The sequence below is a fragment of the Macrobrachium rosenbergii genome, chromosome 48 (genome assembly GCF_040412425.1).
Source record: "Macrobrachium rosenbergii isolate ZJJX-2024 chromosome 48, ASM4041242v1, whole genome shotgun sequence".
NCBI classification, from domain to species: domain Eukaryota; kingdom Metazoa; phylum Arthropoda; class Malacostraca; order Decapoda; family Palaemonidae; genus Macrobrachium; species Macrobrachium rosenbergii.
In genome coordinates, this window is record NC_089788.1 from 30488270 (window position 1) to 30499664 (window position 11395).

Here is an 11395-nt window from a genome sequence, read left to right on the forward strand (position 1 = left end):
TGTTTGTTATGTAAGGATGATTCAATGAGATTGTTTTATTTTTGTAAATAAAGGTAAGGGGGAGAAAGTCTGGTTCGCAAACTTGTTTATCCCTAAGAATGGGGGGTAAGTTTTCACGGGACAGTGAACAAGACGTGAGGTTGATCTTAAACAATCAGTGATGCAATGAGAATTAGTGCCTGTCGAGAAAATTTGAAATCTTAGTGGTCCTTCAGAATGGATCAACCCTGAAGTGCATTTCACGTTTGTGGGAGGTTGTGAGGCATGGTGTTTAGAGTTTTGCTGGTATGTGTTCAGTAAAAGTGGATCCCAATGCCTGAGAGTTAGGGCTAGTAGAGAATTACAGAATGGTTTCATCAGGCCTGGAGGCCTGATAGCTAGCCTAGAATCATGTTTGTTCTGTCCCTTCTGATGAACAGAAAAATTAGTTTTGTTTTTATTTTAAACCAAAAAATGAGATTATTTTCCAAGACATGTTATATTAAGATCAGAGTTAGCTAGAAGGATCAGGGGCCTGTGAATTGTTTAACTGTTTGGTTTCTGAGTAATGTAATTGGTAATTTTTTTAATCATCATTAAAGGAGAATTATAAATTATTTGTATTGATATATTACAATGATCTGTAAACCTGTTTTTCACCTACAGATTAACCAAGAATAAGTAGTTACCCTCCTAAACAGTCACAAAATGGTGATTTTGCATTATATGTATGTAAATAAAGCCATCTTATACCTCCTAAATGACAATCTGGTTTATTGATTCAAAGGATACTTCTCGAGTCACATCATGTCACTTTGTATCAGAACTTGTTGAACAGAATTCAAGCTGACGAACGGCATTTGAGAACTTTGTATATATCTAACCCAAGCAAATTAGAGACATTAATGCATGATCAAGTGCGGCAGTCATTCAATAAAGTAGCGGGAGTGATCACGCTACTTATGAGCTGAATCGAGACTCTTACACCCGCAAACCAACCAACAACCCAACTGCCTAAATTGAAGGAATTGCCTCTGCCCACATTCAAGGGAGAGAAGAGCGAGTCCAGTCGAGTACTGTCCTTGCTAGTGTCTAATTTTGCTCCTCTGGGGTTGGTTAGTCCTGCATTTGTAAAGGGCAAGATATTTTGCAAGATTTGTGGGAAGAGAAAGTAGGTTGGGGTGACGTATTGAGTAAAAGCATCCGAGAGAAAGCTAAGAAGATATTGGAACAGTTCGGATTGATTCATGGGCTAAAGTTTAAACTGGGAATCAAAGTGGGGAATTGTGAGCTGCATGTGTTTACTGATGCATGGTCTATTTAAGACCTATGGAGCCATAACATACATATGAAGGAAGAAGCTGAAAGTAACACTTTGACATCTAAAAAATGGGTGACTTCTAAAAGCGCCAATGCAGATCTTTAGCTAAATTAACTATTCCCAAACTAGAATTGCTAGCCTTGACTTTGAAGCAGGGGTTTAGGTTTGGCAGCATTTAAGTCAGACTGTTAGATAAACAGAATGTAACTTATGGACAGACAGCAACGATTTCTTATGGCCTGGGTAGACATACTAGGGAAAATATTAAGAATACATTTGTTTCACTTTTTGGGGAAATTAATATCTATTCAGCAAGAGTGTGATTTGGTTTTCATCAAGTCCCCAATATTATTGCAACTAAGGTAACATCTTCCATTTAAGGGACGAGCTGTGAGGAACTGGTTTGGAAGGAAGGCCTTGTCTATTTACACCAGCCTGGAGAACTAGTGAACAGCGACAGTTTTTATAACTGAAATAAGCAACATCTCCTTAACTCATCTTAGAGAATTGTGTGAAGATCGATGGCTCTTTCCGAACCTGCTGAACTCTGGAACCTAGAGGGAAGTAGGGTGCATCATGTTTATGATGAGAGTAATGCAACACATATAAAAGTTCATGCATAGTAGCACTGATCCATTTTTGAAATTACTTTTAATTGAGCAAAGGCATCATTTCCTAACCGTGTGTGATCACTTGAAAATGGTCCCTGTGCTTGTAAGAAACACATAGATAACTTAATCTGTCAGTTGAATTTAACTTTGAGAAAAATCATTTATTAAACTGATCATTTTTGTTGAACAATGAGTCAGTTTTTTGTAAAAGCCAGCTGGTGTTGTTTTCTAAATAAAGGAAGACTAGCTGTGCTTTATCTAGAAAACCTTGTAATGTAACACACATGGACCTGAGCAAGGGATACTAAAATAACCCTTTACCGGCAGGAATGTTGGACGCCAAGTTTGAGATCATTGGCCAAGGGCGTAGTAGGAAGGTGCAGAGCTTGCAGTATCACCTTTAAGCCTCTTCTACAGTGACCACAGCCTCCTCCACTCCCAGCCGACCGAGTTTGGCTTCTTCGCTCATTTGAAAAAGAGGATACTTGTTTGGCCCTCTGAAGGTTAATGATAGGATATCTCTCTTAGGAATCATCACCTGTTTGGCCAGCCATCAGTCATATCTAATTGACTGCTTTGACGGGCTGGAGATGTTTGTGCTATTATTTCAAAGATTTTATCTGCAACCCAGGGGCTTCCATAGAGGATATACAGCATCAGTCCCTGCATGGGGTAAATGTGAGGAGGTGGTTCACTCAACAATTCCTTAAATGCGAGAAATGGGATTTGATGGACATTTCAGAACCCTCGAGAATAGTTCTCACCTGGAATTTTCTTTGAGAGGATGGTGGGACTTTTTCAAGAGGACCCTTGCCACTGACGTTGGGTGATGCACCATCTTCACTGAGGAGCAGCTGAGCAGACGTTCATCAAGGAAGCCAAGGTGGTGATTAACAACAGTTTTTTGATGTACGCCTGCAAATCAGGGAAAACGAGGTGCTGACACCTTCCCATCTCATCCAGGGCTTGATTTTTTGATTTTTAAAATTTTTACGAAGAAATGTATGCCACATTAAACCCAACAGCTTGTCATGAATACTTGTTAACAGAGACTCTGGAGCTTTTTGAAGACCATTTTCTATTTGAAGTCCCTTCAAGAGAGGACATGTTTGCAAGGAAGGAATGCCAAGTCTAGATAGCACGTCGGAGACATTTTATTGGAAAAAGGCATTGACAACAGCAAAAAAGTTAGTGGTCTCTGGGATGGATAGTGAAATGATTTATCCTGATGATGAAAGGGGTGATAACGTTCTTCCAGTTATGTTTAAAGGACCTTCCATTTGAGATCGGTGAACAGATCCTGCCTCTCTAGCTGATTTTAGCATGAGGCCGACGAAGGAGATGGTACATTTGGAATCCATTTATGAGAGCATTCATGATACTGATAATGACAGATGGGTAATATCAGATCACCAGACTGATAGACTTGAGATCGCTAATCGTAGAGGTGGCTCCATTATTAGGGATGAAAGTGATGATAGGCAGGATCCATGAAGTGTTGGAACAGTCTGCATCGAGGCCGAGAAGAAGAGCTGCTAAAACTGAGCAGAGAGTGAGAATGTCAGAGTGGATCAGAGATGGAACTGTGAAATCCAAATCGGCAAAGATAGATGGAGCAAACTGTAAAGTGTGGAAGTCTAAAATGGAAGGGACTTGAAAGCAGGTCGTAGGTGGGTGTGCCTCAGTATGCAACAGGAGCAGTTACTAGGGGCATCCACAGTAGTGTAAGAAATATGATTATCTGATTTTACCTCAACATCACCCAGAGTGGATAATTATAGACAATTCCTCTCAAGATTATACACAGGAGCAATCTTAGTTCTGGAGGAACCAGATTGAAGCTTGATTGCAGCAAACCACGGCCTGTATGCTGCTAGTCAGAGCAGTAAAGTTCCATTGCACGACTGATGTGAAAAATACGAAGGTCGAAGGTGGTAAACAATTAATTTATCTTTTGTGATAGCATTGTCGAAAGATGCCATTGCAGAAGGGACTGGCCATTGAGTTTCTATACTCATTTGAACTTGCACGTATTAAATCACTGATTACTACTGATATAGCTATTTAAATTGATGTTTTTTTGTCTCATGATTTATGTTGATGCTTTTTGATGTTTCATGATTTATGTTGATGCTTTTTGATGTCTCATGATTTATGTTGATGCTTTTTGATGTCTCACGATTAATGTTGATGCTTTTTGATGTCTCATGATTTATGTTGATGCTTTTTGATGTCTCATGCTTTATATTGATGCTTTTTGATGTCGACAATGCCCTGATGAGAGCATTGCCTTGTGTTAATTGCATTGAGTCATTTCCATGTATGTAATCTCCTTATTGCCAAGTTTACCTTCATTGGTCGACTTGGGAATAATTCCTAGGTTGTTGCAATTCTCTTTTTAATTAGTTGGTTTTGCTTTAGCAAATTTTACATATTCTATCGATTACTTTGAGAAAATTTTGCAGCTGAGTGAATTGATTTCTGTGTTCCATTGATTTACATTGCAATTGACACCCATTTTCCATAATTTCTATTACATTCACATTGTATTGACAATGCAACATGTCTACTATTGAACTTTTCCTTGATTGTATATATTGAATTAAATTTGAGTGATCAATGATACATGCCATTGTACTGTGGAAAGGAGTAATTGACCTTGTCATTTTCAAATATGCGCTGAGGACGACTACAAAGGCCACGACTAATTTGGGGATGGTCTGCCTTAGAGTTTGCTTGACTGAACTGGGGTTCAACCTAGAATCTTCTAGCTTTTTTGGGGTGGAGGATGTTTCAAAAGAAATTCAGTCCCATATCTAAATTTTCTCACTTCAAACTCCTAAACGATTCCATCATTTTTTTCCACGGGATGGGGAACATACTTGGTTGTGGATTTAATGAATAAGAATGTTATTGCAAATTTTGGTCAAATGAACGTACCGCCGCAGTATGCAACATCATGTTTTGTCTGGTTGTTTGTTTGAGTGATTTGTTGTGAGTTTGGGGTCCTTAAGCCCGAGTAGCTGGAAATGAGTTAGCCTAGTTGGGACTCTTAGTGCCATTGTTTCTCTCTTTCATCCAGAGATCTTTAGATGGAACAGACGTCCATGTCTTTGGGCTCCCAAAAGGTTGGTGTGAAGTCTGGGACCTATTTGAGTGCTCTTACAGAGTTGTAGCTTTGTAATGAAATGGTTGGATGAGAGGTAATCTAACTGTTTGGACGTATGTTTGCTGCATGGTAATGTGGCATTGTGATTAAATTTCAAATGATTTCTTGAGGGTAAGATGATTCATAATCACTGCTGACTGGTAAGTTGCGATATGGGAATTGTAAATTCATTGTTGTGCTTAGTTAGAGGTTTTGTGTGTTTGTTATGTAAGGGTGATGATTGAGATTGTTTTATTTTTGTAAGTAAATTGAGAAAGTCTGGTTCGTGACTCGTTTATCCTTACATGGGGCTAAGTCACTTCCATGAATACGTGGGTTGATCGTGTAAACAATTGGCACAACGAAAATCAGTGCCTGGTGAGGAAATTCCCGACGATAGTTTTATCAAGTCTTCAATTCCATAGACCAGTTATTCAGTGAATTTCGCTCGAAGGACCTAAATGGTCGTTTTCCTAACATAGATAATATATTACGTCTTTTGGGGAACTATGTGCTGGCCTGTGAAAGGTATATGTAGTGCAGGTGGCATTTTTGTTGACGGAGGTTTCCACAGTTAGATACAGCGGGTATCTGATGCATTCATTTGTGCCTTCTGATCATGGCCAAAATGCATGAAGACGATGTGACAGATTGATGGAAGTGTTGTGATCCTTCGAACATTGAACCGTTGTCATCACCCTTCCGGGGACTGAGAGTTATTACAAGTGTGTGAATCATCCCCACGCTAATCATCTAATGGTAAACCAGATAGAATGCCAATGGCTATGGACTTCAATTGGTGGCTGGGTGTGATTCGCTCTTTGTGCAGTGTTAGTGGATAAGAACAGCCACTGTGGGACCAGTTATTTGCGGCCAGAGAATGTAAGATAACTCATTAACACATTATGTGGAATACCCAGTTTGCGTCGCAGTGAAACCAAGACCACCGAGAGACAAGGCCTGTTCGATGTATTGTGACGTAAGCAACGGTAGTCCAAGTCGCTAGCACTGACTACTTTCCCAGACGAAAGAAATGTAAACAAAACGTTACCAAAATAGACAATGTGTTGCTTGCCAGACATGGTAATTAGTTAATTTACTAATTTTTTTTCGTCTACACTAATTTGTGTACACCAAATAATATTATCTTGAAACACAGGTTAAGAGATTTAATATAAAATACTGAACCAAAACAATTTATTTACAGTTACAATATAGTATACACAGAAGTACAAACATGTTTATCATTGTATTAAAAAATGTTTATACATAGTGTTAACGTCAAATTACAAGACGGCAGTGCATTGGTTTACTACATACAAAAATATGGTTTAATGAAATATCGAATGAAATATTTTATCTTTTACATACAGCTGTTATTTGGTAGTTGAAGTTTTTAACTTTCTCTTTTTATTCAACTTTTTGTTAGATACAATACAGTTATTTTCTTTGGAACAATAATTATTCAATAAAATGTTATAAACCAATACTATTAATTTTGCTATTTTTTCTGTACAATGACCTGCATTACTTATTGGAGCAGCATATTTATTACTTAACCTTTGACCTTTACATGGGGATTTTACATTCATTATTATCCATCAAATGTGATGTAAAAAAGAATGACATAATCTGCAATTTCTGAATAAAAAATTGAAACAGTGATTTTTTCCAAGAGTTAATAAAGCTTGAATGAGATACTCATTGAATATTTGCAAAGTTAAATGAACACTTTGTTTCTCAAAGGTGGGTGAGGGGAACGCTTTTCATGACACTTTATAATAATGGTTCAAGAGTAAACCATTTTCTATCTCATGAAGTTTTTTCAGAGCTGAATGGTGCATAATGAATTTCATTTTCCAAAATATGATTTCCATCAAAGGAGAACTGTGGGAACTTCATTGTTTTATTTGTATCCTTCTGGCCAAGCCAATTATTCCTGGTACATCTCAACAAGTGTACTGAATTTCGGCCTTTATGATCAAAATATGGTTTCAAGTGAGTTTCATCCACCGTCAGTACCACTGTTTTGAACCTGGGTAGTAATGATTTACATTCATTCTTAATGTACATCAGAAAATGAGTCATTTTGTTCTGACACTGGGGTAAACTGTTTGGAGAAACACTCCTGATGGTAGAGTACCTCGGCAGTATTAGGAATTTCTTATCTCTCAAGAGTCTATAACTTTGAGGGGAACAATTACAAAAGAAAGAAGACAATATTACCAGCTCTGATGAATAATCAAATTTATTCAGTCATTAACTGTAGTTGTTCAAATATGAATTTCAGCACAGGCAAGTGTTTGACTGATCATCTAAAATTATTGCCAGAAATGAAATCACTAATTTTATAACAACAATTCTATTGCAGGTTTTAGAAATACACTCAGCAATGTCAGCTCTCTGCAAGTTATTCAGTATCTACTCAATGATATTCGTATCATGAACCTCTGTAGGAATCTTTAAATCTCCTAAGTGACGTACTTCAGAAACATGAACAAACGCATGTGCTGTGCAGTTAGCCTTCACTGTAGGTAGGGTATTGTGTTGTACAGTATGCTATTTCATTAATCTGTACTCAACTGCTACCTGTGGAAGAGGAAAGATGGTCTTTTAATATTTGTACAACATATATACATGAGCATTAAAACATTGTAATGCCATGAGGTCAGGTAGTCATTGACATCCCTTCTGTTTTGTACCTGTAACCCTAGAATACTAGGCCAGTCTAATTTTATTCACCTTAACCAAACTAGGTTCAATAAGGTTTGTCCCTTACCTTTGACTACCGACAATGGTAACTTGCCTATTTCCCAATCACTAAACTTTCTACTGTGATGAACTATAACTGTACATCCCAAAGCTCTTGCTAAGTCCTGCACTGGGAGTTGTTTAAGTTCTATGAGTTCCTTGACATAAGCTATACTGGGAGTTCCTTGACATAGGCTACACTGGGAGTTCTTTGCCATAGGCTACATTGGGAGTTCTTTAACATAGGCTAAACTGGGAGTTACTTGACATAGGCTACACTGGGAGTTGTTTGACATAGGCTTCACTGGGAGTTATTTGACATAGGCTGGCCTATATTAGATCTGTTAAGTCTAGTTTATATGAATTCCTGCTAAAATTCAATCTAGGCTAAACCAGTTTTTCTTTATATTGCGCTCTACCTTGCTGCTCACAACACCTGCCTAAATCCCTTTTTCTGGCTACAGAATTCTTAGGCTATACCTGGGTGTAGGCTATACTTGCACAGGCCTAACTTTTGTTACCTTATTGGACAAACCTAACTGTATGTTTGTTTGCACTCCCAATGTGGTGTAGAGCTGGTTTCAGTGTGATAAATACAGACTTTATATTCCAGTGAAAAGTTATCCTAATGTGGAATGGAATGGAATATGAAATTGAGGCTTGAAGCCAAGCACTGGAATCTGGGGGATTATTCAGCACTAATTATTGTAATGTTATCCAGAGACAAAAGTCAAATACCTGTTGCAGTGAACTTATTGTTGAGTTTACCTACTTGCTGTAATAAGTTTCGTTCAATAAAAACACACAAGATGTATCCGTGGCACGCTAATTCATCATGCCATGTAAGTTTTACGGTCCAATTAAAAAATAAAACAACAGAACCACGAGAAAACCTCATACCCAAATGACACAAGGGAAGGAAGCTAGAGAAAGAAAGAATAACCAGCTTAGGACCACCAAAGTCAACGTCATCACATCATGACATCATATCCAGCAGGTCTTGTTTCTTGGCAGTCTTGTATAAACCCAATCCCAGCTATGATATCTTTTCCTATTTATCAGGTCCAGTAAATTTTACAAAAAGTGGAAAATTCCACAAAATTTGTCCAATTAAATATATCATCATATATGAGACTCTTGGACTCAAACCCGGGAACAAATTCCTGGGGTTCAAGAGCCCCCTTACCACATCAAGGGGGGTTACATTAGCTCTTGTCATGTGGGCTGCTTCTTTAGCTGCTTTATCAGCCTCTTCATTTCCTTTAATCCCATATGGGCAGTGATCCAACATATTTCAATATTTTTTCCATTATTATACAATTTATGGAGTGAAAACTCACAATTGTTGGACAATATTATTTTTTGGATTGTAATTTTGAATGGCTTCTATAGCGCTTCTGGAGTCGCTATAAATCACAAATTATTAAATGAGGATTCTTTCATTATTTCTATGGCTGATGCTATTGCACATAACTCAGCTGTAAATACTGAGGCATTATCAGGTAGAGAGAACTGATATGTTTTGTCTTGGGATACTGTAGCATATCCCACTCCGTACTGAGACTTGGATCCGTCTGCGTATATTGCGTAATGTGGACCTTTTAGAATTATATGTTATACTGCATGTTATCTATGGTGTTCTGGGCCACATGAGTAACTCTTTGATAAATATTTTAAGTGTGTGCAAAATTTTCATTTTATTCATAATCCAAGGAGGAGGTAATTTTATTGTTGAAGGTATTTGTATATTTAAATTCATTGACTCGAACAATCTTTTAGATTTAATTGGGAAAGGTGGTAAATGACTGTTAATAAATACACCTCTTAAGTCAAATAATTTATTGGTTGGAGAATCACGTGTCTGAATTCTCAGGCCACTCTTCATTGTTGCAAACTCTCTATGGTGAGAGAGAGAGAGAGAGAGAGAGAGAGAGAGAGAGAGAGAGAGAGAGAGAGAGAGAGAGAGAGAGAGAGAGAGAGAGAGAGAGGTAGTTCACCTCATTAGACTTGTCAAGATGACTTTGAGGATGATCTAAAGGCTCCTGAACATATTCTAAAGCTCTCACTATAAACTGAGTCTAACGTTTTCAGCATTGCGTCTCATGCTGAGCCATATACTTCGCTTCCATAGTCAACGATAGACAGCACTGTTGTTTTATACAGTACAATAGGGTATGTCTATCGGCTCTCGAAATAGTATTCGATAGTTTTTTAATTAGATTTAATGCTCTTTTACATTTCAATTTCATTTATGTTATGTAGGATTTCCAGTCAAATGAGTATCAAATAATAATCACAAAAATTTTGCTGTTTGGCTAATTGTTATGGAATGATTTCTGATTTTTAAATCTATTTCTTCACCCTTTTCCCACTTTTTATTTTTATAAAACATTACTGCTTAAGTCTTTTGTATGGATAATTTAAAGCCTACAGATGAGGTCCATTCATCTGTTTTTATTATGCTTTCATTAATGATTCGTTCTGCAAGTTTTATTCGAGATGCTGAATAACATATGGCAAAATCATCCATATACAAGTTACTTTTAATTCCAATAGGTAGATTTTTACTGATATCATTTATTACTAAAGTAAATAGTGTGCCACTAAGGACGCTTCCTTGTGGAACACCATTTTTAAGTGGAAATGTACTTGACAATACATCATCAATTCTCACTTGAAAAGTGCGATTTGTCAGAAAGTTTTGGATAAACCTAGGTAAATGTCCACGGATGCTGTTTTTATGTAACGTTTTTAATACTGCATATCTCCATGTAGTATCAAATGCCTTTTCAATGTCAAAAAAGATGGCTATAGTAATTTGTTTTCGTTCAAATCCTCTTCGCATATGATCTTCTAAGTTAGATAGAGAATCCAATCTAGATCTGTTACATTGTGACCCGAACTGAGTGGGAGTCAAAATTTTATTTTCTCGAATGTGCCATGTTATTCGAGCATTTACCATTTTCTCTAGTAATTTGCATAAACAACTTGTTAAAGAAATAGATCTGTAAATGTTTACAATCACCAGGAAATAAATTTCGGAGCCATAAGTGATTATAAAATTGTAATAAGTACGACTTTGCCAAAGGTGCTAAATGGCAAATCATTTCAAAACAAATACTGTCACCTCCAGGGGCTGATTTATTATTATTCAAGAAAGCAAATTCCAACCCTTCCATATTAAATTTTTTATGATATTATATATCTTCTATTATTTCAAAATTTATTGTTATTAATTCTACACTGTTTTTCTTTGAGAGGAAATGTTCGTCTAAATTTGTATCACTGCTTACTTTTGCAAAGTTTTCTCCTATTACATTACTTATTTCTTTCGGATGAGGTATTCCTTTCCCATCTTTTGATATGGCTTGTCTACGTGGTTTAACATGGGTACCATTTATTTTCCTGAATTTTTCCCATAATTTTTGTATGAGAATATTATGAGAGAGATCTGATACATATTTCCTCCATGAAATGATTCTTCCTTGAATTACTTCTTGATTTAATTTTACCGATATTTAGTTATATAGAGGTTTTAATGTATCAATTTCTAATAATAATATAGTCAGTTTTGTAAATTTACTT